Below are 23822 nucleotides of genomic sequence, written 5' to 3'. Positions count from 1 at the left end.
CTTCTGTTACCTGGCGTTTTCTTTTCCACACATCTGTGGTGCACTGATAATCAGTTTTGTTAGTGAGAACTTTAAGGCACAGCAAGATCTGGAAGCACCTTCTAGATCATCAATCAGATTGCTTGTGTGTTTAGTGGTGATTTAATATTGAAGATTTCTATCATATTCTGATTCTTTGAAAATTGGACATTGGAGAATGATATAGAATGAATGAGCTCTTTACTAACAGCATATCCTTTTCCCTAACTTTGCTGGCTAACCATTCACCCTCATTTCTTTTTTTGTCTATGTAGCATGATGTTATAAAGAAATAGCATGGACTGTGAAGTCAGAAGACTTGAATTTTTATTTCAGATCTCTGTCGTGTCCTAGTGATGTGAACTTGGGCAAGTCACAAGCACTCTGAGTCTCAGTTTTTTCACCTGTAAAATGAGGACAGTGATATCTACCTTTTAAAGTTTCCTTGAGGATTTATTTTAGTAGTTTATTTAAAAAATTTTTTATTGAAGTATATAGTTGGTTTACAATGTTGTGTTAATTTCTGGTGTATGGCATAGTGATTCAGTTATACATATATATATACATGTATATTCCTTTTCATATTCTTTTTCATTTTAGGCTATTACAAGGTATTGAATATAATCCCCTGTGCTATACAGTGAGACCTTGCTGTTTATTGCCTTGAGGATGAAGTGACAGAATATATGTAAAACACCTAGCTTAGCTCATAGAGGGCACTTGGAAAATATTAGTTCCTTCTTTCCTGTAATAAGCATATAAAATGCAAGTGTATTTTGGATAAAAATATTAGTGATATTATTTAAAGGGCATAGGGCTGACACCTACAGAGCAGCTGTTCCAGAGCAAACACTGCTAGAAGAAAGGCTGACTTCTCACTTTTCTTCAGAAGGATAAGCAGTGCAGTTTCAGGTAGCCCCGCCTCCAACCAAGCCCCAGATAAGAATTGTTCATTCAAACTGAAAATGACTTGAGACTCTTCTTGAGCTTATTCCAAGACTAGTGTCTGAAAATTACTCTTCTCAAAAGTTACAAATAAATGTCATTTGATAATACTTATCAAATTAGTGGCCAACAAGTCCCTTTATGAGGATGGATGATTATATTAGAGTTGAAGCAGTTGTCCACTTTGTTTCAGTGCCACGTCTTCCATTTGTTTTTAAGTTTCCACAGTGAGCTTCCATCTTGGGATCTGCTCGAAAACACTAAGGGAATCTACAGGAGTTCACCACTCTATATAGGTGAAAAAACTGAGGTCCAGAGATGTTAAGGATTCCCTAGGTTCATACCGCTGAACAGCGGCAGAGAGGGCTGGAACGTAGCTCTTTTCTGACTTCCAGCCCTAGCACTTTTTTCCTAACCATATTCATTTTATAAATATCTATGTAGTCAAATTCTCTTTTGTGAAATCTGATTGTCACCTGGACTAAATAATGTCTCTGTAAGCTAAGATGGTAAAAACTCACTATCATGTTGGTCTTGGGGAACAAACAGGTGTCAGTGTGTGTTGTGTTGTTATAGTGAGCTGTTATGTGTGCTCCCAGGAATGTCCAAACTGATCAGAGCTACTAGATGACATTGAGATGTTCAGATACCACCTCTTCATTCCTCCTCTCCCAGTAATTGGTCCAGCCCCATGTTTGAGAACGGAAACACCCCCAACCTAGAGCTTACTAGAGTTTGTTGCGTTAATGATTGGATCTCCTTGTGAAAATGTGTCTAATGATAGGACATCTAAGCTAGCCTAGCCCCAAATTGGAATCACTGTTGGTTTCCAGTTCTGCTCTTTCTAGTTCAGTTGTCTGCTGCACGTAGACATCCTTCCCCTGATTCCTTCATTCTGGATGGCTAAGATTGTCTTTGCCTTGTCTAATTTCTCTGCCTACATACTAAGACATCTTCCCTCATTGATCTTAACTGGAGCCTGCCATCCTTGGACATTTTTTGCAGAAGCAGAAATCCTACCCACTTTTATCCCTATCCACTTCTAGTTCTCCCTCCCTTTTGTCCCTCATTCCTAGAGTCCAAATTGTGTATGTTGTCCTGGATTAGAACAGCTGACAGCTTTACACCAAAGCTGAAGCCTCTCATTTGATCCCAAACAAGGGGGCAAGGGGAAAACTAAAGTCCCCTTTTGATATTAAGGGACATAGGTTACCAAGAGGGTGAAGGTCTCTAACAGTTCTGCTTACCTTTCAGAATTTAAATTATTTCTCATTATTATTCTTCAGGCCTAAGAAGCTCCCTATTGTGACTGAGTGTATTTGCATAGACATATCAGTTCAAATAAATGCACCCGTTCCACTGAGGCATCCTGAGAAGACTTTTGTCCTTCTCCCTTGTTTTAAATGGATAGGTTTTTCTGATGTGGCAAATAGTATTGAACCCACACACACTAACACTATTTTGGAGTCTCGAGGTAGCCATCCAAAAGTATGGGATGTTTGCTTAAAAATTCATAACTGATTTTGTTGTATTTCTTAAATGGAAACATTAGAACTTTGCATTCTTTTTTAGAGAAAAAAAAACGTTGAGACTACCATAGAGCAACTGGAGAATACAAATGGGATGAATATGATAGGATTAATTTAATTTACCTTGGATACATTCCTCATTTGGGAGGATTTATTTAATTGGCAATTTAATTTGGGTAGAGGCATTCCAATAGGAGTTGATTATTGTGGGATTTTATATACACTATAATGCACTATGAATTATAGTAACATATATAAAATTGGGTAATTTTAAGTCACATGAATACTTGAATAATTTTATCCCAACTACAATGAATTTGCTGAGAACACTCATTAACTGGCACTGGTTTTTTAGGTTGGATTTTGTTTGGAAAGCCTTTGGGACTACATCAAAGGTGATTGGAAATTTAATTTTAAAGTACTTAATATAACTGCAATGGAGATGTACTGTGGCTTCTAAGTCGTTCCAGTACTTGGATTGCAACATTGTTGTGAGTCATCCATCACTCTGTGGTGAATGGGAATTTTTGGTTTAAAATTTAACAGATTTTCTTAATCTTTTTTCTAACTACCTACACAGAAACACAGATGAGTGATTTTTTTAAAGCATCTATATTAACAATTGGGGGGTAAAAACAGATGCAAATCCAAAGGCAAATGATGAATTTATCAAAAAAGAAACAATAAACGGGTAAGTATGGGTAAGTATGCACAAGTATGTAGGAATGGAGTAACTCAGAGACACGGAAAAAGAGGAAAGAGATGTAGAGTGATGTAGAGGGTCTCACATTTGTCATATGTGTGTCCCAAACTCCCTTATGTAATAAATCCTTTATGTCTTCTCCACTGCCATGAAGTCTTTATATGACCAGCCTATGGAGAATACAAAGGAACTAAACAATGGATGGGTCAGTGTTCTAGATAAATAATTCATCACTCTGCTAGGACCTGGCTTCCTATTGCATTTAGAATAAAATCCAAATCCCTACATTACCTGCAGGGCAGATGTGACCTGGCACTGCAAACCTCTCTGACTCATGTCTTACCATTCCCACCCTTGTTCTCCAAGCTCTAACCACACCTGATTTCTTTCACTTCCTTGGACTTGTTACACCGATTCTCACTGCAGAATGACTTTGCACTGTCATTCTGTCTGGAATGCTTTTCTTTTAACAGAATCTTTCCTATAATTTAGATCTCAATTAAATATTAAATCTACCCCTCCCCCCACAGACTTTCCATCCCATCTAAAGCAGTATTTCCCTTTCCCAATTCCCAGGTCATCTGTCACATTACCCAGTTTGATTTCCTTCAGATCTCTTGTTATTCCTTGAAATTCTTCTATTTACTATTTTGTTTTTTTCCCCCTCCATTCTCCCCCCACCCCCACCTATAGAATATAAGCTCTACAATATCGGGGGTCTTCTAGGTTTCATTCAATCTATCCCTAGAACCTAGAGCAATACCTGACACATAGTAGGAAATGAGAGAGAGAGAGAGATGGGAGTAATGGGGGGAAGGAAAGAAGGAAGGAAGGAGGGAGGAAGGGAGGGAGGGAAGGAGGGGAGAAAAAGAGCAGAGGGATCCACAGTGGAAGTACCTACAACAAAGGATACTGAAAGAAGAGAAATGGGACTAGGGAAGAAAATTAGTTTAGGAGAGGAGCAAAGAGAGATCCAGGTAATGAGGGTTGGTTACAGTGTACAATTTTTACACCTGTAAAAAGAAATTTTTATGTGCATTCCAGACAAAGGGAATGGCAAGTGCAAAAAGGAACTTTTTACACCACCACACAGCTACTTTTTCTTTGTTGCTAGGGTTTTGTTTCCATTGTGTGTGTTGGGGATTGTGTGTGTGTGTGTTGGGGGTGAGGGGGTCCCCTGTGTGTTATTCTCATGGGAGGGCTGGGTTTCCTCCTTCAGGATTCAACTGCTGCATCTTCCTGGTGTTGCCAACAGCAACCATCTAGACGTGAACACCACCCCTGGTGGCTCCGCAGCTTATTCAAGGACTTTTAGGCAAGAGGCTGGAAAGAGAATGAAGGAAAGATCACCACCTTCTCCCAATGAACCTTTCTCAAGTTCTGTCAGTAAGTGGAGGGAGGGTTTTAGTCTTACTGTGTAGCTCTGGGTGATAGGGGTGGCCTTTGGCAAAACGTTATATGACTTAGCACAAACCCAGGTTAGAGAAGTAAACCTTTCCAGAGGCTGGGTGGGAGGGACAGGAAACTCTCTTTAAGAATCATTTTTCTGGTACATGACTTGGGCGTCCTTTGTGTTCTGTAGCTTTGTTTAAACGTGAGCGAGTTGAGTCCTCTGCAAAATTCATTGGCAACGTGTTAGACAAAGAATGTACTCCACCCCAGTTTGTTTTTATCCAGGAAAAATGTAAACCCTGGCACCACTCTGACCCGGGGACCTGATACCATGGTTGCTTGTACAGGTCAGTAGCCCATACTTTTGAAACACAAGTCAACCAGTGTGTGTAGATTTCTTTGTAGCAACATGTTTAGGCAAATCCTCTTGTCCTTCTCGACCGAGTCCTTTTTCCACCCCCAGTACATATACATCCGGAATCCATAATGAGCTGGGGTTCAGCAAAAGCAGCTTGGCTTCCCTCTGGCTCCCCCTCCAGTGAGGTTTATGATAAAGGAGAGGTAGGATTAAATCTTGTTCCTGCAGTGTACATGTAGAATACTCTTTTAAACAAGAAAAAGAAAAAGCAACCACATTTTAAAAGTTATAAAAAAATGGTATGTGTCTCATTCAAAATTATAGTTCATGTATTTTCTGCAAGGAATTATGTCAAGCAAAGTAAATCTAAATTTAGCATTTTATCCCCATCCGAATGAATGCCTAAATCATATTAGCAATACTTAGATGACTCAAGCTTTTTTTCTTTTTTAATCTAGCTGAACTGTTTGCTGAAATACCCCAATCTGCAGAAACACACTCCCATATCTGAAACAGAAAAGGCTTTGAAGAAGTTAGAATCACATTATTTTTCATTTACCAATTAATACTAAAGGAAGAAAAGAACTGTTTCAGCCAAATTAACCCCTTATTGTCACACTCATTTGTCCTTGCACTAAAGCAGACACACATTAAAATTCTGAACTGCATCTCAGGAGCCCTTTAGGACAAATAATTTTTGTTTTGTAAAAGGCACCAGGTATCGTGTCTCACATAAGGGTACATTTATTGAGTGCCTACAGGGTTACAGGGAGTGGGCTGAGTGCAGGAGACACAAAGATGAATAAATAAGACATACTTTCTTCTTTTCAGGACCTTGGCATCCAAGGGGGCTGTTAGTACAGTGAGGTAAGTCCTGGGATGGCAGGGTTACAGGATGCTGTCTATAAATTACCCCAAAGTGCTGGGAGTCTAAGTTACCCCAACTTCCTCAGTTCTTCTGCAGCCACTTTTGCTGAGGACAACATGGTCCACCGAGGTCTCCAACTAACAAAGGAAATATTTGACATAAACATTTATTTACAGAAGAAAAATGACAGGTGTGAGTGAAGAGGAATTAGCCTGTCCCAGCTGGAGGGAGATAAGGAGGGTGAGCTGACTTGCAGAAGGTGCTGCAGGGAGAAGATATGTATCTTCTGATGTAAGAGGAAGAAAGAAAATTAGCACTGAACCTATAAGGGTTTCTTTTCCTTGCATTTCTGGAAAAACAGACCTCTTAATGTCATATTTTCTAATCCAAATTCATGAGACGTCTTTTTCTGAAACTGAATAAAGCTGACTTCCAAAGAACTTTGCTTGCCCAGGGGTGTTACACCTTGTTAGCAGCAATTTGACACACCTTTCTCAAAAAAAAAAATCAAGAAAACCTCACTCCCAACTGTTTTACTATCCATCTCGTCTTGATGACAAAAGCTTGCTGATCCTTAAATGGAGAGAGGACCGTGAGGGTCACACTTGTCGTCACTCCCTCGGGTGAGAACTGATGCTTTCCTGCTGGGTCACTGCCCTTGCCAGGTCTCGTGGCCTTTGGGTTTCTTGTGTGAAGTCTTTTCTTCTCAAGGCTCATGTTCTTCACAGCTGACGGGAAGTTAGATCTTCTGGAACTTTCTGTCCTCATATGCTGTCTTCCTCACTCATCACAAGTTGTGAGTGAGCACCCTTCTTTGAACACTGAAGACAGTTTAACTGACAGCCTGTTCTCATCAGTTTCCATATGGATTCCCCACGCCTGAAGATACTAACCTTTAAAAAATTATTATTTTATATTATTATTATTATTATTATTATTATTATTATTATCATCATTATTATTATTATTTGAATTCACATTGAAGTGGTATTGGCCAAAGTTGTCAGTCTGGCTCTAAGGCTAGCGGGTCAGGCCTCTGCCCCACACACTAGAATATTTCTTCACTCATAACCATTGTTCATAACTTCAACTACTCTAATCCTTCCCTTCCAGGATTCCCCCATATGAACGAACTAAGCAGAATAGCCCCCAAAGAAAAGAAAGACCTGAGTTTTTAGCAGATGTAATTTTTAACTAATTAGAAAGCATATTCACAAGGCAATAGTTTCTAACCACTTGGCAGTAAGTTTGATTTCTATATGAAAATTCAAATCATTTGCCAAAGATGGGACAGCTCAAATGAAGAGGCAAAAATGCAGTTACTGGTCTATTTCTCTAAAAGAGATGTTTGGAGTGCTTTTTTTACATTCATCGGGAAAGTGGGTTGTAAATTTTGCAGGTCGGTTTCAGTGCATAGGATGGTTGTAGCATTAGGAGGCATTCAGCTGCAAATAACAGAATCCAGTCTCCCAGGGCCTTACACAATAAGGATGTTTAATTTTCTCACCTAGCAAGAAGTCTGGAGTCTTCTCAGCAGTGCAGTGATGTCAAGGACACCGACTCTGTCCCACTCTGCCATCTTTTGCCACTTCACGGCTACTGCAGCTTCAGTATCAAGTCCTCACAGGACTGCATTCAAAGCAAGAGGAAAGGGCTGGGGTAAAATGCTTTCTCCTTCTGAAGTTCTGGGGGCTTTTTTCTAGAAAGAACAATTTCGGGAAGTCTCCCAGCAGACCTCTCCTTTTGTCTCATTGCCAGATATGGGCCACAGGTCCACTCTTGGGCCAATTAGAGGCAAAGGGAAATGGAAAAAGCACAACCACAATTTATTCCCTTGTGGCTTGGGTGGGGGCCTGTCTTTCTTGACCTCAAGGGCCCTCTACCCCCCATCCAAACAAGATGAGGCTTTTTGCTGTGAGGAAGAAGATGTACGTGTATAGCTCAGAGGCAAAATGTGAACACACGGACTCCGCTTTTGCTGGGGGAAAGTGACCAAGATTATTAATGTTCTTCCTGCTCGTGCCACTTTACATGATATTGAGAAATCGAAGCAACATGAGGATTTATTTTATTGGGATTTATTTTACTTGATAAATAAATGACCTCCCGTGGTTAGGCCATGGGCGTCTTTTGAAAAGATACTGCTGTAAGATTAATTACTTTAGAGCATCAAAGGGCTCTGAGAAGCTTATCTTGTCGGACTTCTACAGGCTCATAAGACTGCATTTTCTTTCTGATAAGATAAGACATCTGAGCAACTGAACATGAAACATCATGGAAACAATAAGATCCTTGTTACTAGTTTCAAGGAAGTACACATATTCAAACTCATATTGGATATGGGGATTGACCAGCTGACAGCTGAAAATTTTGCTTCCTACCTATTGCTGAACTGTCCTGAACTGCTGATTTGGGGCACATGAAGAACACTTTTTTTTTTTAATTCACCGTTTTGGAAAGTGGTAAATAATTTTTGGTGTACTGTATGAACCATGATGTAAATTTCTGAAACTGTCTTTGGCATGCAAACCTTAGTATGTCCGCATTAGAAAGTATTTTCCTGTTTATTCAGTTTCAAAAGAAAACTATGAAATTGAAATCAAATTATATTCACCAAGAAAATTCATTATCCCTGGACAGTTAGAGGTGAGTCCAACATGAATCCTAGGGAGATTCTGAAATTTCCAGCGATGTGAACAATGTTAGGCAATTTACTCTTCAAGAAACGAATAAGGGCAAAGATAAGAACTACAGTCAGCTCTGCCAGCTAGAATTGGAATTGCGAATTCTCCCTAACAAAAGATGCCTCACAACTCAGTCAGCTAATACCTAGAGACATCAGGTCTCACCAGCCTGCGGATACAAATGAAGTCATGTTGATATCAAATAATGCATAGTTTCCTTTGTTGCCACACTGTGCCCCATCCTCTAAAAGTCTCAAATATTTCTGGAAATCTCCAAAAAAGTAACTTACATCCGTGTGCTGTCATAGTTTGCTAGCCACAATCATCACACAGCATCTGTCTTGTTTTTTCTCTCCTATTCTGACTCCACATTGCCTGCAAAGTAACTCTAAAGAGCATCTCTCTTGCCCCTTATGGTATCTCTCTTGCTTATGGTAACTATTTTGGGAACATCAGTACCTGTGCTAAGGTTAATATTAATGCCTTGTGAACTCTCAGTTCTTCAGGCTAGGCTAGACTTTGGCACAGCAGGAACAAATTCTAATGTCTCAGTCAATGACTTGCCATGACAAAGGTTCATTTCTCACTGGCACAAAATCTAATAAAGATCTGGGCAACCCTTTGAGGCAACTAGTTTCCATGTACCAACTCAGCAATGTAGGCTGAGGACTTCACAGTCCTGTAGCTGCCCGATCCAGAGCAGGAAATCTCGCCAGTCAACCAAGCAGGCTTACAGGAATATTCACCAGCTCTTCTCTGCTTCAGACCGCTAATGGCCAGAGCCATGGTCCCACTCAACTGCAAGAGGACCAAAAAGTGCAGAGAGGTCTTCCACATATGTGAAAGGGGAAGAGAACAGATTTTGGTGAATAGTAATAATATTTACTTTACAAGTGAGTGCTGGGTTCTTTGAAAAAAATGGAAACAGTAACCCTCTCCATCTCTGTGCCCTGTTTCATCATCTGCTTTTCCAGTCAGTACTGCTTATGCCCAGAGTCCCAAGAACTTGCTCATGAGTAAGCTCCATTGTTTAGTCCTAATTTCCCTTTCTATAGGAGCTTAACAGAGTCCAAGATCAGGGGGAAATGCTGTCCCATCTCACTCATTCTCTCTCTTTTTTATTTTTCATGACAAGTTCATATATATACTACCCCCCCCCATTTTTTCCCAATTCTCCCTCAGACAGTGTCTGCCTTGTTCACGGCTGTATCACTAAGTCACAGCCCAGTGCCTGGAACTCAGAAGTGTGTTGATGAGTGGATGGATGAATGGATGCATGGATGAGTGGTGAATGAACAAATGGTGGTTTCCTCTCTACCCACAGATGAAGCTCAAAGGGAACCTGTTTCCACTTTCTGTTGACCCTCTGAACTTCTCCTGTCACCCTGACCCTAGTTGCAGTCCTTCTGTCTTAGATACTATTTTTGCCTCTTTTTAGGCTCATTTGGATTGGGACCTTGTTAAGGATTAATTATGGAAATGTCAGAGTTTCAGTTCTGGGGCTGAAATCCTACCGCTCAGACCTCTTCAGGGATCCCTAATTGAGGAATGTGGACATGAGAGCAATAACCAGATGGCAAATGATATACCTTTTTATTAGATAAGTAATCACCCAATTGTCTCCCGGGGCAGAGATCTTTGTTAAGCCAAACCAGATTACGCTGTTTAGGCCTGGAATCCTAAAGAAGTTTCCGTCACTCAGCGGTGATGCAAAGATCTGGGACAGACCAGAGGCGCATGTGTGGGAGGGAGAACGGTCAGGCCCCGACCCAGCGCACTGCAATAGAGGACTGTAACTGCAAAGGAAGGAACATCAGCTGAGACTCCTTCCTCTACTTAAATGTAGTTTGGTAATTGCCCTGTGCTTTGAGCACTTAAGTAATTCTTCCTTCCTCAGAAAGAAGCTAGTAAGAAGGTAGACAGAGGGTGTGGGAGCAGCAGAAATGCCCTCTACAGACCAAGGCAGAAATGGGAGGAGGGCTGGCTGAAAATTGTCCATCTCCTCTTCCTCTCTTACATGACTAGTTCTCTCTTCTTCACCTTGAATGTTGTCTTCACTTCTGCCTTTGCCCAGGCCCTTCAGTCCTTTACCTTGGTCACACCCACTCCACTCCATGACTGTCTCCAGAACTCCAATCTGGGCCAGTCTAGAGTTACTCTACTATACCAGCTTGCTAGAGAAACAAGTTCAAACTCTAGGCTTATTACTGCACTTTTGTATAAAGTCATTTCTTCAAACACAAAACTTGCTGTACGTTAACACTGGCATATAGTTAAACTTTCTTTTGCTTACGCATGGATTTCTGATCAAGTGGCCGCTACTGAAAACTGGCAATCTTAGCAAAGAATAGCCTATGGCTAGTTTCTGCTGCTAAAATAAGGTTTCCATCTCCTTAACATATTTGCTATAAAAAAAAATTCATCCATAATAACGGAAAAAAAAAAACCAATCTGGGGAAAAGGACTATGAAAGGTTGGCCATGATAGAGACGTGCTGAAGGAGAAACTTTGGATGGGGCAAAATCAACATTCCCCTGCCTAGCTTCTTTCTCGCAACCTCTCCCACTGTGTCCCAATTATATTCCATTATTTCCCCCACTCATCTTCACTTCTGCTGCCCTGGATAAGTGTGAATAGTCTGTTTATGCCATACATATCAGTGTTTTTGGATATTTCTCTGTGAATACAGATCTTCTTTGTTTCCAACTAATAGTGCTATTTATCTAATAGTTCTGTCAACAAAATTTTAGAACAAACAAATAGAGTGTAAAATGCCTCAGAGCATTCTCATTACTGCAGAAACTACAAGGAAAAAAAATTACTGAAACGGTTGAAAGACTTATAAGTAGTGGTACAGACACTCCACCACAGAAGATGGCAAATAAGTGCAGGAAAGATGCTTAACAAGACCAGTCATTGGGGAAATACAAGTTAAACCACAATGAGATACTATCACACACCCAGTACAATGGCTAAATTTTTAAAAAACTGACTATACCAAGCGTTGGTGAGCATGCAGAGCAACTAGACTCTCACACACTCCTGTTGGGAATATAAAATGGTACAATTTTCCACTTTGAAAAACAAGTGGGAAGTTTCTAGAAAAGTTAAATATACATGTACCATTTGATCAAATCCAGCCATTCCACGCCTAGGGGTTCATCTCAAGAAAAATGAAAACATACATCTACATGAAGACCTGTTCATGAATATTTATAGAGCTTTATTTATAATAGCTAAAAACTGGAAACCATTCAAATGCCTGTCAGCAGCAAATGGATAAACAGTGAGGAATACCCATATCATGGAATACTACTCAGCAATGAAAGGATGAATCTGGTTGAATCTCAAAATAACTATGCTGAGTTAAAGAACTTTCAGAGGTGATGGATATGTTCAATATCTTGACTGCAGTGATGGTTTCATGCGGGTATGTGTATGTCAAAACATCAAATGCTATACTTTACAAATGTTCAGCTTATTATAAGTCAGTTCTGCCACAATAAGATAATTATTTTAAAAAGATTTACTTGGTAGTTTGCACTCACCAAAGATAAAAGAACTGGCTGGTCGTCTTTTCATTATGTTTCAAACTGCTCTCTAAAACTTCTTTTGGAGTGTAGGTCAGCAGAGAGGACAGGGGAATGTCCTGGGTTCCCTATCATACTGCTGCGCTTTTATCTGTTGGTCTGTACACCGTTTCTCTAAAGAGATATTTCAAAAAAGGCTAGGTTTAAGGGAAAAAAATTAGTGAAAAAAGTCTTTAAAATCTGCTGGATGATCTGACTTTTAATGCCTACTAGCTATAACATTTTATGAATCTAAAGTTCTGTAAATGTGTTTTATAAATATACTGTTGCTTTGATTTGAAGATGCCCTCAATTATAAAAGACACACCATATGTCTAGCTTTTAATAGCTTTTCAGGGGGAAAAAAGTACAAGCAATATATTAAAAGTACACTTCTTATAAGATTAACTTCAGTTTCAAAAATATTAAAAGTATGATTTAGAGTGTGCATTGTAGCATGTAGTCCCCAGGTTGTAGAAAGGGATGTTTTGAGAACTAAAAATGTTTGCATTAGTCAGGGTACAAAGTGTAACAAAGAGACCCCAAAATGCAACCGCTTAAACTGGGTAGAAATGTGTTTCAATCTCACTCAACATTCAGCAGGTGGGCAGTCCAGGGCTGGCTTAATAGATGTTTGACCTGTTCAGCCCCAAAGACACCCCCCCCACTCAGAAAGGCCCAGGGCTTGGTTTAATGTGCTGCTGTTGTCCTCTTGAAGTTCTAATAACTTCATCTCTGAACTTGTGTTTTAAAAGTAAAGTCCAATGGGACAATGGAACATGCATGTGAGCAGAGGAACACAGTACATGTGTGTCTTATTCCTGCATTCCATTCACAATTCGTGTTGGCAGAGTTCCAGTGGACCCACAACGCATGGGAGTCCAGAGAAACTCAAAGTGAGTACAAGTTCCATGTGTTATGTTAATCACTAAATAAGGGACTGAGAGAGGGTGCTGACAGTACTGGGTGGCCAAGCTCTCCATTTGATCCAGAACTTGCTTCTCATCCAGAAAGAAGACAATGACATACTAGGAACCATGAACAACCAAGGAATCTTATCACATCCTTTCTTACTTGTATTACTTCACTGTGCTAACAAGCCTCTTCCATTGAAAATAATGACATAGAAAGGGAAACCTATAGTCCTTTTTTCCTTTCAGTCTTTTATTCATCAGAAAGTTCAACGTAGTGTTGATAGAATATGTGCATATCAAGGAGTGAAACATAAACAGTTGAGTTAGTTTTGTGCAGTGTTTATACTCTTCTGATAAGAATGAAATGCATATGCATATATGAACTACTAAACACAAATCATGTAATTTTGGTGATTTTGCACATGAGTTAACTGCTTTATATTTGCATTTATAAACTGTCATTGCACAATATAATGAATGGTAAAATTCATGTTAATGATCTAAGTTTTAAGGTTTCTTTACTTAGAACAACATGAAATGGCAACCAAAAATTGCCACGAGAAATCAAAAGAAGGAGCATGGAAAGAAGAGAAAACCTTAAAGTTTACTACCTTTGAGGGCAATTTTTCCCTCCTTTTTGAACAAGAAGCCCCACATTTTCATCTTACACTGGACCCCACAAATTGTGGCTGGACCTGCTTCTCTCTTGACTTCCACTTGTGTGTTCAGTTTACTTCAGCTTTTGTCATCTTCTAGCCAGTGAAGAAGAGCTGGAGAAAGACCAGGGGAACTGAAGCATAATTCTTTCATAAGCCCTCATCACTAAGCTCAAATCCCATCAGGCAGAACTTAGTCACACAGCCACATCTAGCTGCGAGGCTGGCTAGGAAGTATCTTTAGCCAAGCAGCTATACACAAACAGCTCATACAACCCAATAACAAAAAACAAACAACCCAGTCAAAAAACAGGCAGGAGACCTAAACAGACACATGAAAAGATGTTCACTATCACTAATTGTCAGAGAAATACAAATCAAAACTACAATGACGTATCACTTCACACTGGTTAGAATGGTCATCATTATTAAACAGCATGCACATAAATGCTGGAAAGGGTGTGGAGAAAAGGGAGCCCTCCTATGTTGTTGGTGGGAATGTAAATTGGTGCAGCCATTATAGAGTACAATATAGAAGTTCCTTAAAAAACCTAAAAATAGATTTATGATTCAGCAATCCCACTCCTGGGCATATATCCAAAGAAACTCTAATTCGAAAAGACACATGCACCCCAGTGTTCATAGCGGCACTATTTACAAAAGCCAAGACACGGAAGCAATGTAAGTGTCCATCAACAAAGAAATGCATAAAGAAAATGTGGTGTGTATAGACACACACACACACACACACACACACACACACACACACACACACACACACACACACACAATGGAATACTACTCAGTCATAAAAAAAGAATGAAATAATGCCATTTGCAGCAACATGGATGGACCTAGAAATTATCATAGTAAGTGAAGCAAGTCAGACAGAGAAAGACAAATTCCATATGATATCACTTGTATGTGGAATTTAAAATATGATACAAATGAACTGTTTACAAAACAGAAACAGACTCACAGATACAGAAAACAAATTTATGATTGCCAAAGGGGAAAGGGGGTAGGGGAGGGGTAAATTAGAAGTGTGGGATTAACAGATACAAGCTACTATATATAAAATAGACAAAACAACAAGGTCCTACTGTATAGCATAGGGAACTATAGTCAATATCTTCTAATACACCATAATGGAAAAGAATACATATGTATATATATATAACTGAATTACTTTGCTGTACACCAGAAACTAATAAAAACTATAAATCAACTATATGTCAATAAAAAAATAAATAAATAATAAAAATTTTTAAGGGGCCAGACCTTGATGATAGTCAACATTTGTTTTAATTTTTTTAAAAGATGAAAAGATTTAATATATGTATTCATTGAAGAAAAATTCTAAAATAAGTACTTGAGATGGTTTTCTTCAAACTGTGCCCACATGTTTCCAAAAATAACTTTCAGAAAAACTATATACATGTTTGCACTTTAAGTTAACATATATAATTTTACATCTAAATGTAAAGAGTTCCAAAGCATGTAATATCTAATGTTTTAACATAGGCCACTTTTTAAAATTCATACAAGGGGATCTTAAATACTTAGTGATTAAGTACTCACTATCATCCTTTAAAGAAAAATACGTGTAATATTTCAGAACATGTATATTTCCTTTTCCAATTCCCTCATAGAAATCTAAATAGTATTATGTATAATAAATTTGGGGGCTTGAAATGATCCTGACCACGATATCATGCTTCTCTACAACAAACTAAAAAGGCTCTCTTAGTTTTCTCTAACCAGAAGGCTCTAAGGCTCTACTGCCCAATTCTGTTGCCACTAGCCACATGTGGCTATTAAGCACTTGAAATGAGACTAGAATTACCAGGAAACTAAATTTTTAAATATATTTAAGTTTTAAAGTTAAAATTTAAATAGTTAATTTTTCCTTAGAGATCTTACCTATTGTTAGGCTTATTTCTGCCTATTTTATGCTGTTTGATGCTCTTTTTTATAACCAATTTTAAATTTGTTTATGTATTTATTTTATAATATCATATTTTTAAATTGAAGTATAGTTGATGTACAATATTATATGTTACAGGTATACAATACAGTAATTCACAATTTTTAAAGATTATACTACATTTATAGTTATTATAAAATATTGGTTATATTCCCCATGTTGTACAATATATCCTTGTAGCATATTTTATACCTGATAGTTTATACTTCTTAATCCTCCACCTCCATCTTGCCCCTTGCCTTTCACTCTCCCCATGGTAACCACTAGTTCCTTTTCTACATCTGTGAGTCTGTTTCTTTTCTGTTATATTTAGTAGTTTGTTGGGGTTTTTTAGATTCCACATATAGGTGATATCTTTCTCTGTCTGACTGTTGTTTGATGCTTTTGAAAATTATTTTTTTAAAAGATTCACTTTCTCTTTGTGATGTATTTGCAAAGACAACTGATCTTTGTATACTAATTTTATATTCTGCAACCTTGCTAAACTGTGATTAATTCTAGTAGTTATTCCATACAAGTAGACAATCACCTGTGGATAATGAACAATTTTGTTTCTTCATTTCTAAATTCTATACTTCTTATTCTCTTTCTTGTCTTAATTCATTTAATTCATTGGCTAGGACAATGACAAATTGAAGTGGTGATATTGGGAATCCTTGTCTTAGTCCTTATCCTAAACAAAATGCTTCTAATATTTCGCCATTAACTAGGATGCTTGCTACAGGTTTTTCATAGATATTTTTATCAGATTAAGGACAGTTCCTTCTGTTGATAAAGTCTTGAATCATGTGTTTTTTCTAATACTTTTTCACTAAGAGAAAATTATCTCCCTCCCCACCCCAGTAATCTGATCATGTAATTACTTACATTATTTGACCTTCTCGTGGTAAAGTATGTTTGCACCCCTGAGATGAATCCATGTCATGGTCACTTTACAAGTTATTGTATTCAGTTGGTCAAGATTTTGTTTAGAATTTTTCCATCTACGTTCACTAAAGAGATTGGCTGTAATTTTTCTCTATCATACCATCTTGTCAGGTTTTAGCTTCAGGCTCATATGAGTCTTATAAATAAGTTGAGGAGGGTCCCCTTTTTCTACACTCTAAAATAGTATTGAGTAAAATCAGAATTTGTTCTGTGGTTAAAACAAGCCTATAAAACTGGCCCAAGAATTTTCCTTTTTCTTCAGTTTCTACTTCTTTAGTGGCTATTCTATTTCTTTTAGAGTCAATTTTGTTAGTTATATGATTCCAGGGATTATCCATTTTAGTTAGGTTTTCAAATATGTGGGCAACTAGTTTCTTGATACCCTTATTGCCTTTTTAATATCCTTTAAAAAATTCTTAACATTGATAAAGACAAGAAGAAGGTGGAATAAACAATCTCAGCAGAGGATTTGTCATTCACCTTTTCAAAGAACAAAGTTTTATCTTATTTCATTTGTTTCTCCTCATATCCTTTCTTTAGGTTCTGTTTTTCAGCCTAAATAGCATGCTTAGCTCAATTTTCAGTCTTTCTGCTATTCTAAGTACTTAAGACAAAAAAAAAAAGTGCTACTTCAGTTGCATCCCAAAATCTTTAATACAAATTATTTCCATTACTTAATTCAAAGTATTTTCTGATTTCCATTATGATTTGTTTCTTTGGCCTATGAATTAATCAGAAATAAGTTTCTTTATTTCCAAACACATGGATTTTTTTCATTATTTTTGTTATTGATTTCTCATTTACTCATATTGAGGTTTGTATAATATAACAAACCTCTGGAATTTCCTAAGACATGTTTTATGGCCTGGGATGTGGTCAAATTTTGTAAATTTTCTAAATGTCCTTAAAAATAATGTGTGTTTCTGCAGTTATTAAATGCAGAGCTCCATTAGGTCAAACATGTTAATTATGCTTGTTTAAACTTTTTTTTCCTTTTTCAGTTTTATTAGGTAGAATTATTATGGTTTGACTACACATTTACATTATATTGCATGTAAATACATATATCTAATATACTGCACATAATTTTTTAGTTTACATATGTGTACTGATCATTGTTTCTAAGAACAGATTACAGCTTTAGCTTTTTAAACTTACATAGTTATCAAATGAATAAAGCCAACCTGCTTGTTTAAACTTTTATATCCTTAAAAATTACTAAGAAAGGTATAAATAAAATCTCCCCATAATCCTGGAATTATCTGTTTCTCCTGATAATTGTTTTATATAAGTGTAGGTTGAGATTCTATTATTAGTTGCATTAAGTATAAGATAAATATTACTTGTTCCTGGTGAATAAATCCTCTTATTATGTAGTAGTCTCTCTATTAACACTTTTTGCCTTAAAGGCTACTTTGAACTTTAATATAGTGGTGTCAGTTTAGCTTGGTTAGTATTTGCCTGCCATAATTTTTTTCATTCTTTCACTTTGAAATTTCTCACTCTACATTTTAGCTGTGTTGTTTATAAACAGCATATATTTATTTTTTAAAAACCTAGTATGAGGATAGATTCATCAGAGACCTGAATCTATCAACATTTATCACAACTGAGATTTTTGTATTTATTTCTACCATGTTATTTTTCACTGTCTCGTCTTCCTTTTTTTTTGTTTCCCTTGCTCTCCTTTCTTACCGTCTTTTGGGTAGAGTACATCTTATCTCCTTCATGCTTAAAGCATATTTTCACTGGGGATAGCAGTTGTTTTCTCCTGTCACATTGATGACATTTCACTTTCTTCTGGCTTCTTTTGTTGCTGCTAAGAGGTCAGCTGTAAGTCTGACTGTGGTTCCCTTGAACGTTATATTTTCTCTGGTTGCTTTTAAGATTCTTCTCTTTGTTGTCCTACAGTTTCACTTAGAGTATTTGGATGTACTTTTTGAAAAATATTTGTCCTGCTTGGAATTCACTGGGTTTCTTAAATTTGTGAGTCGATGCTTCACCAGTTTGGAAGTTTTTCAGCTGTGCTCTTTTTAAATATTACTTCTGCCTTGTTTTCTCTCTTCTTCTGCTAATCTGTTTATATGTGGGGTAGACCTTCTCCCTGGTTCTGCTATGGCTCTAACACATTCGTCTGTATTTTTATTCTCTCTCTCTGCATCATGGAAAACATTTCTACTGACCATTAATTCTCGTTCTCTCTTCATCTATGCCCAATTTCCTATTAAATTTATCCATCAGGTTCTTGCTTTAAGTTGTTTTTCAATTCACTTGTATGCTTGTATTTTAAGGTGTACTAGATACTGTATTTGAAAACTTACTTCTAGAAGTTATTTGGGGTCTAAAATAGAGTTATCTTCTTCCTGGAAAGGATTTTTAATTTCCTTCTATCAGATGAGGAGCAGGGTGCGGATGTGCAGAGATACTTCAAACTGTATCCTACTTGTACAAATAGCTTTTCCATTTCCTTTATTAATGTCTTATTAGATAATTGACTGCATCAACTCACCCTTATTCTTCTGTTGCTCTGAAGTGCTTGCATGTCTTCAATTTGTTTTGGAAGTGTGAGAAGATGATATATATCTATCTCTTCATCTATATTTGTATCTACCCCCAGGGATCTGTTTTTTACCCAGCACCTGTTTTTTACCTCTAATATGTTGCTATGGTCACCATTTTATTGTACTTGAAAGGTTAGTTCAACCGACTGTGCGGCACCTACAATTACAGTTACCTGTGAACTATCCTCAGTAGGCTTCCTACAGACGCGTGGTTTATATGGTTACTCTTCCCCTTTTCTGCATGGCCGTCTGAAATTTGCTCAGGAAAACAATGCTTGCTCTTGGAAGGTCACATACATTTGGTTCCAAGCCCAAATCATCAGGCAGCTCCGCTTGCTGATGTCCTGATGTGCTTGCCGCCTCTTGAATCCAACTCCGCGTCCTCATGCGCCGCCTAGTGCCAGTCCCGCCTGCTGAGCGCGGGCTTCGGGGACGCGCAAAGGGTCAGCGCGCTCCTGGTCGAATGCGTGGGCCTTGCGCTCTTCGCTCCTGCATCACTGCCGCTGCGCCCCGACTCCACCGGGCACAGGGACAGCCTTACCCCGCACAAGATCGCGATCTGGCCCGGCAGGGTCCCCGCTTCGGCCAGGCACCCCGCGCCCGGCCGGGACAGACCCTTATCCGGCCCCAGAGGGACCGTGTCCCGGCCCTGCATCCCATGCCCTGCTAGGGCAGAGTTGGCTCCCACAATCGGGGCCCTCCTGCAGGCGCCCCGCGCCGTGGCTTCTAGCCGGCCAAAGCATCTCCTTCAATGTTGTTTTTATTTGTAACTGTGAATTAAGATAGATAACTTTCTAGAAGAACGAATATCTCACTAAAAAGCAGTATTACACTTAATAAAACACTGATATTGTTACTATGATAAATATGAAGCACACCTATTATCACAAAATTTTAGCCTTTTTCTGTAAGTCAGAACCAATGTAGAAGTTAAGAAGCTATTGAAAAGGACTATAACAATTTTTCATTGTTTGTGCAAGAAGAACATTTCTCTTAGAATTTTTTTCTGTGGAAGAAAAACTTAAAACTTAAAAACAAAGAACTAGTTATGGATGTCAAAAAGAAAGTGAGTTACTAAAGAAAGATTTTTTTCTATAATAAATAGATTTTTAAACATTAATAAGTTAAAAATACAATGGAAAAAATGTTCCACTTATCATAGGAACAATAAAAGTTCCTAGGATAAACAAGAAATGCACAGGGCCAATTAATCAAAAGAACTACAGAATTCAGAGAATTATAAAAATTAGTGTGTGAATGGAGTGGCATATTATTTTTCTTGATGATAAATTTTAATAACATCAATTATTTCCTTATTTGTTTGTAGATTTAGTGTAATTTCAATCAGAATGCCAAATTGAGAATTGCAGAATGCCAAATTGAGAATTGCATGAAACCAGTCTAAAGTTTGCTTGGAAAATTAAAAGGTAAGAAGAGCCAAGAACTCTCTGAAGATTGTAGGGACATATTCTCTCAGATATTTAAGTGTATCATAAAGCTATAATAATTAAAATAGTGTTGAGTAAGTCAAGGATAAACAAAAATGCAGTGATGGAAAAATAGGACGCACATTTGTATACATTTGTATGTGTGTATTCACGCTGTGCATGCATCTACAATTCATGTATTAATATTTTGTGAGCAGCATTTGAAAAGAATGCTGGATTGTTTTAGAAACAGTATTGGGATAACTTGATTAATGTGATGGAACTCTGCATTATGGCTGACCAACATTTTTTGAATACCCTTTTGACATTCTAATTATGTCTCACTATGTAAGTAAGTCCTGCCTTCCTAAAAGAATCCATAATCAGGCATATGACTTAGATTCTATACTTCCCCCATCACTGGCAGCTGATGTGGAAGGGAGCCAGGTAGAGGGCATATTCAGAGAGACCAGTCCGGCAAGTGTGATATCAAGTGTTTTCTCTTTTGGATTTGCCATGTCAGAGATGCCAGTGTCCCACTGAGTCGGTTTTTTAGAATTTCTTTGATTTTTATTTTTATTTAGTTTTTTCTTCTTCTTTCTTTCTTTCTTCCTTCCTCCCTCCCTTTCTTTCTTTCCTTCTTTCTTAAGTCTCCTGTGGTGTGGTCAGATATTTCTTCTGAATGTGTTAACCATGCCTATCTTGTTCTTAGCTGCATAGCCTACAAAGCCAGTTTTCTAAGCTCTCTCAGAGGTCAGAGTTGCCCAAAATCCATATGTTGAAATCCTAACCCTCAGTATGATGACATTAGGAAGTGCCGACCTTGGGAGGTGATTAGGTCATAAGGGTAGAGCTTTCATGAATGGGATTAGTGCCCTTATAAGAAGAGACAGAGGAGAGCTTGCTTTGTCTCTCTGCTCTCTGCCAAGTGAGAATGCAAGGAGAAGATAGTCATCTGCAAACCAGGAAGTGGGTCCTCATCAGACCATGGATCTGCCTGAATCTACCTTGATCTTGGACTTCCCAGCCTCCAGAACTGTGAGAAAATCAATATTTGTTGTTGTTTAAGCCATGCAATCTATGCTATTTATTATAGCAACCCAAAATGACTTAGACAAGTAGAGTCTGTTATTTGCAATTTAAGAACTTGCATGATTCACAATTTACTATTTGGGGAAAAATACATTTAAATTCCTGCCTCATACCATACACAAAAATAAAATACATCTGGATTAATGACCAAAATATTAAAAAACCAAAATTAAAAAACTCAAAATACACTGAAACACCAAAAACAAAAACAAAAGCCCAAAGGTAAACCTGTGAAGAAGTAGCCAAACTAATTACAATGAACTAAATAAACGCTAAGGTCCACTACTTGGTGTGGGTAGATCCAAAACGTGACTCTGAATGAATCTGCAGGCAGTGAGAAATGGAAACCTGGCCAGTTAAGCAATTTTACAACATTGTAAGATAAAATTAAACTGATTTTTCAGGAGAAGAACTAAGTATTCTTAGGTATTAGATTAAACAAGAATTTTTGTCTGAGCACTACATAATGAGCACATGCTGAGATGGGAATTTATTGGACAATGGCCAGAGTGAGTTGCACAGACCTGTTTTTGATAATGGCCCTGAGGCAAGTCAGGTGGCATGACACTGAAAGCATAGTAATGCTATTTTACCCAGAACAATTCCAAAAGCAACAGTGTAGGACTGGGTATGGAATGTGCCCATTCTCTGTACCTCTGCTATCTGGATGGGCTGCATATTCTTCAAAGAATCCCCTCCTAACATTTCTTTCAGGTGATCTTTTGATTAAAAAAAAAATTAGGGGACTTGAGCCCAAATTTATACTCCTTTGTTGTGGAATAAGATCTCTCTGTGTATAAACCATCAAGGTAGGTGTGTGACACAGCCTCTCAGAGGCCAAGAGAGATCCAGGCTACTTCCATAATCATAAGCTTCCAGTAAATATAGTAAAAAATGTAGAAGTGTCAAAACCAGAGTTACAAAACTGGTGTAATCTGAATGCATATATTTAGCAAATTAATGCTTTGAACACATACGTGAAGAAATAACTGTGTGTCTAACTCATTTGGCGATCATATCTAAAAGGAATTTGAGGTCTGTCTTGAATGTGAATCTTAGCCCTTCCTGGCCTCTGGCATTGGTTTTGGTCAAAGTTGAGGAATCTGTTGGGATGGGCTTGAATAGAAAACCAGTCTTTACTCAGCAGAGACCCACAGGTGTGGAAGTCAATACAGAAATTGTTTTATTCATTTTATTGTTTATTGAATTATAGTTGATTTACAATGTTGTGTTAGTTTCTAGTCTGCAGCAAAGTAATTCGAATATATATATATTCTTTTTCAGATTCTTTTCCATTATGGGTTATTACAAGATATTGAATATAGTTCCCTATGCTATACAGTAGGACCTTGTTTATCTATTTTGTATATAGTAGTTTCTATCTGCTAATCCCAAACTCATAATAATCTATCCCTCCTCTCCTCCTCCCCTACTTTCCCCTTTGGTAACCAGAAGTTTGTTTTCTCTGTCTGTGAGTCGGTCTGTGTTTTGTAAATCAGTCTATTTGTATCATTTTTTTTTTCGATTCCACATAAAAGTGGTATTTATCTTTATGATATTTATCTTTGTCTGACTTACTGTTTTATTGATTTTAAATGGATGTCTAAAATGCCAAAAACGTGCACTCTGTATGTAAATAGCCATGTAATTCTAACTTTGGCTACACTCCCTCTTTAGCCAAGATCAAAATCTCCTTGATACATACCTAATTTAAAACAGTGCTATTCTTGGATTTAACACGCAAACGTGGAGAAAGATCACTCCTGTGTGGGCCAAATTTTTACAACCGAGTTTAAAGGAGGTGGATGTCTATAAAAAAAAAATAACTTAAGGCTCAGAATTGTCTGTGTCTTCTCTTGCCTCTCTTGCTGGCATGATTAGCTAACAGGGCCACCATCTGTCCCGGTCACGTCTAGCTCAAGAAAATGAAATTACATCATCTGGGTATAAAGGAAAGCCTGTCCTTTGTTAATTCTTCTCTGGAGCTTTCTGGTTCTGTTTCATCCCCACAGTCCCAGAGCAGAAGGGCAGCAGAGAAACAGGCCCAAGGAAGGACTGCCCCTCATCCCAGCTCAGCACCCACGTGCGTCCTGGGGTCCGCACCGGAGCCAGAAGTTCCGAGTCCGAGCAGGAAAGTCTCCCCAGCCCCAGTCCTGGTCTTTCTTCCCTGACAGTGTCAGAGAGGGAGACTG

General features: G+C 38.0%; 1 protein-coding gene across 3 annotated transcripts in view; it reads left to right on the top strand.

Moving 5' to 3' along the window:
- Positions 1-4395: 4395 nt before the first annotated feature.
- Positions 4396-23822, top strand: part of ALDOB (aldolase, fructose-bisphosphate B) — a 40112-nt gene continuing 20685 nt past the window's right edge. The window contains exons 1-6 of one of the 3 annotated variants that reach the window (XM_072958980.1): positions 4396-4581; positions 4778-4934; positions 5777-5812; positions 12822-12962; positions 20439-20538; positions 21468-21576. The gene's annotated coding sequence lies outside the window, so the exon portion shown is untranslated. Of the gene's footprint in view, positions 4582-4777; positions 4935-5776; positions 5813-11847; positions 11928-12821; positions 12963-20438; positions 20539-21467; positions 21577-23822 lie in introns of those variants that run through there. The other 2 variants (XM_072958981.1, XM_072958983.1) reach the window with 2 other exon arrangements.

Source organism: Vicugna pacos, chromosome 4, assembly GCF_048564905.1.
Source record: "Vicugna pacos chromosome 4, VicPac4, whole genome shotgun sequence".
Taxonomy (NCBI): Eukaryota; Metazoa; Chordata; class Mammalia; order Artiodactyla; family Camelidae; genus Vicugna; species Vicugna pacos.
This window is presented reverse-complemented; position numbering and strand designations above follow the sequence as displayed.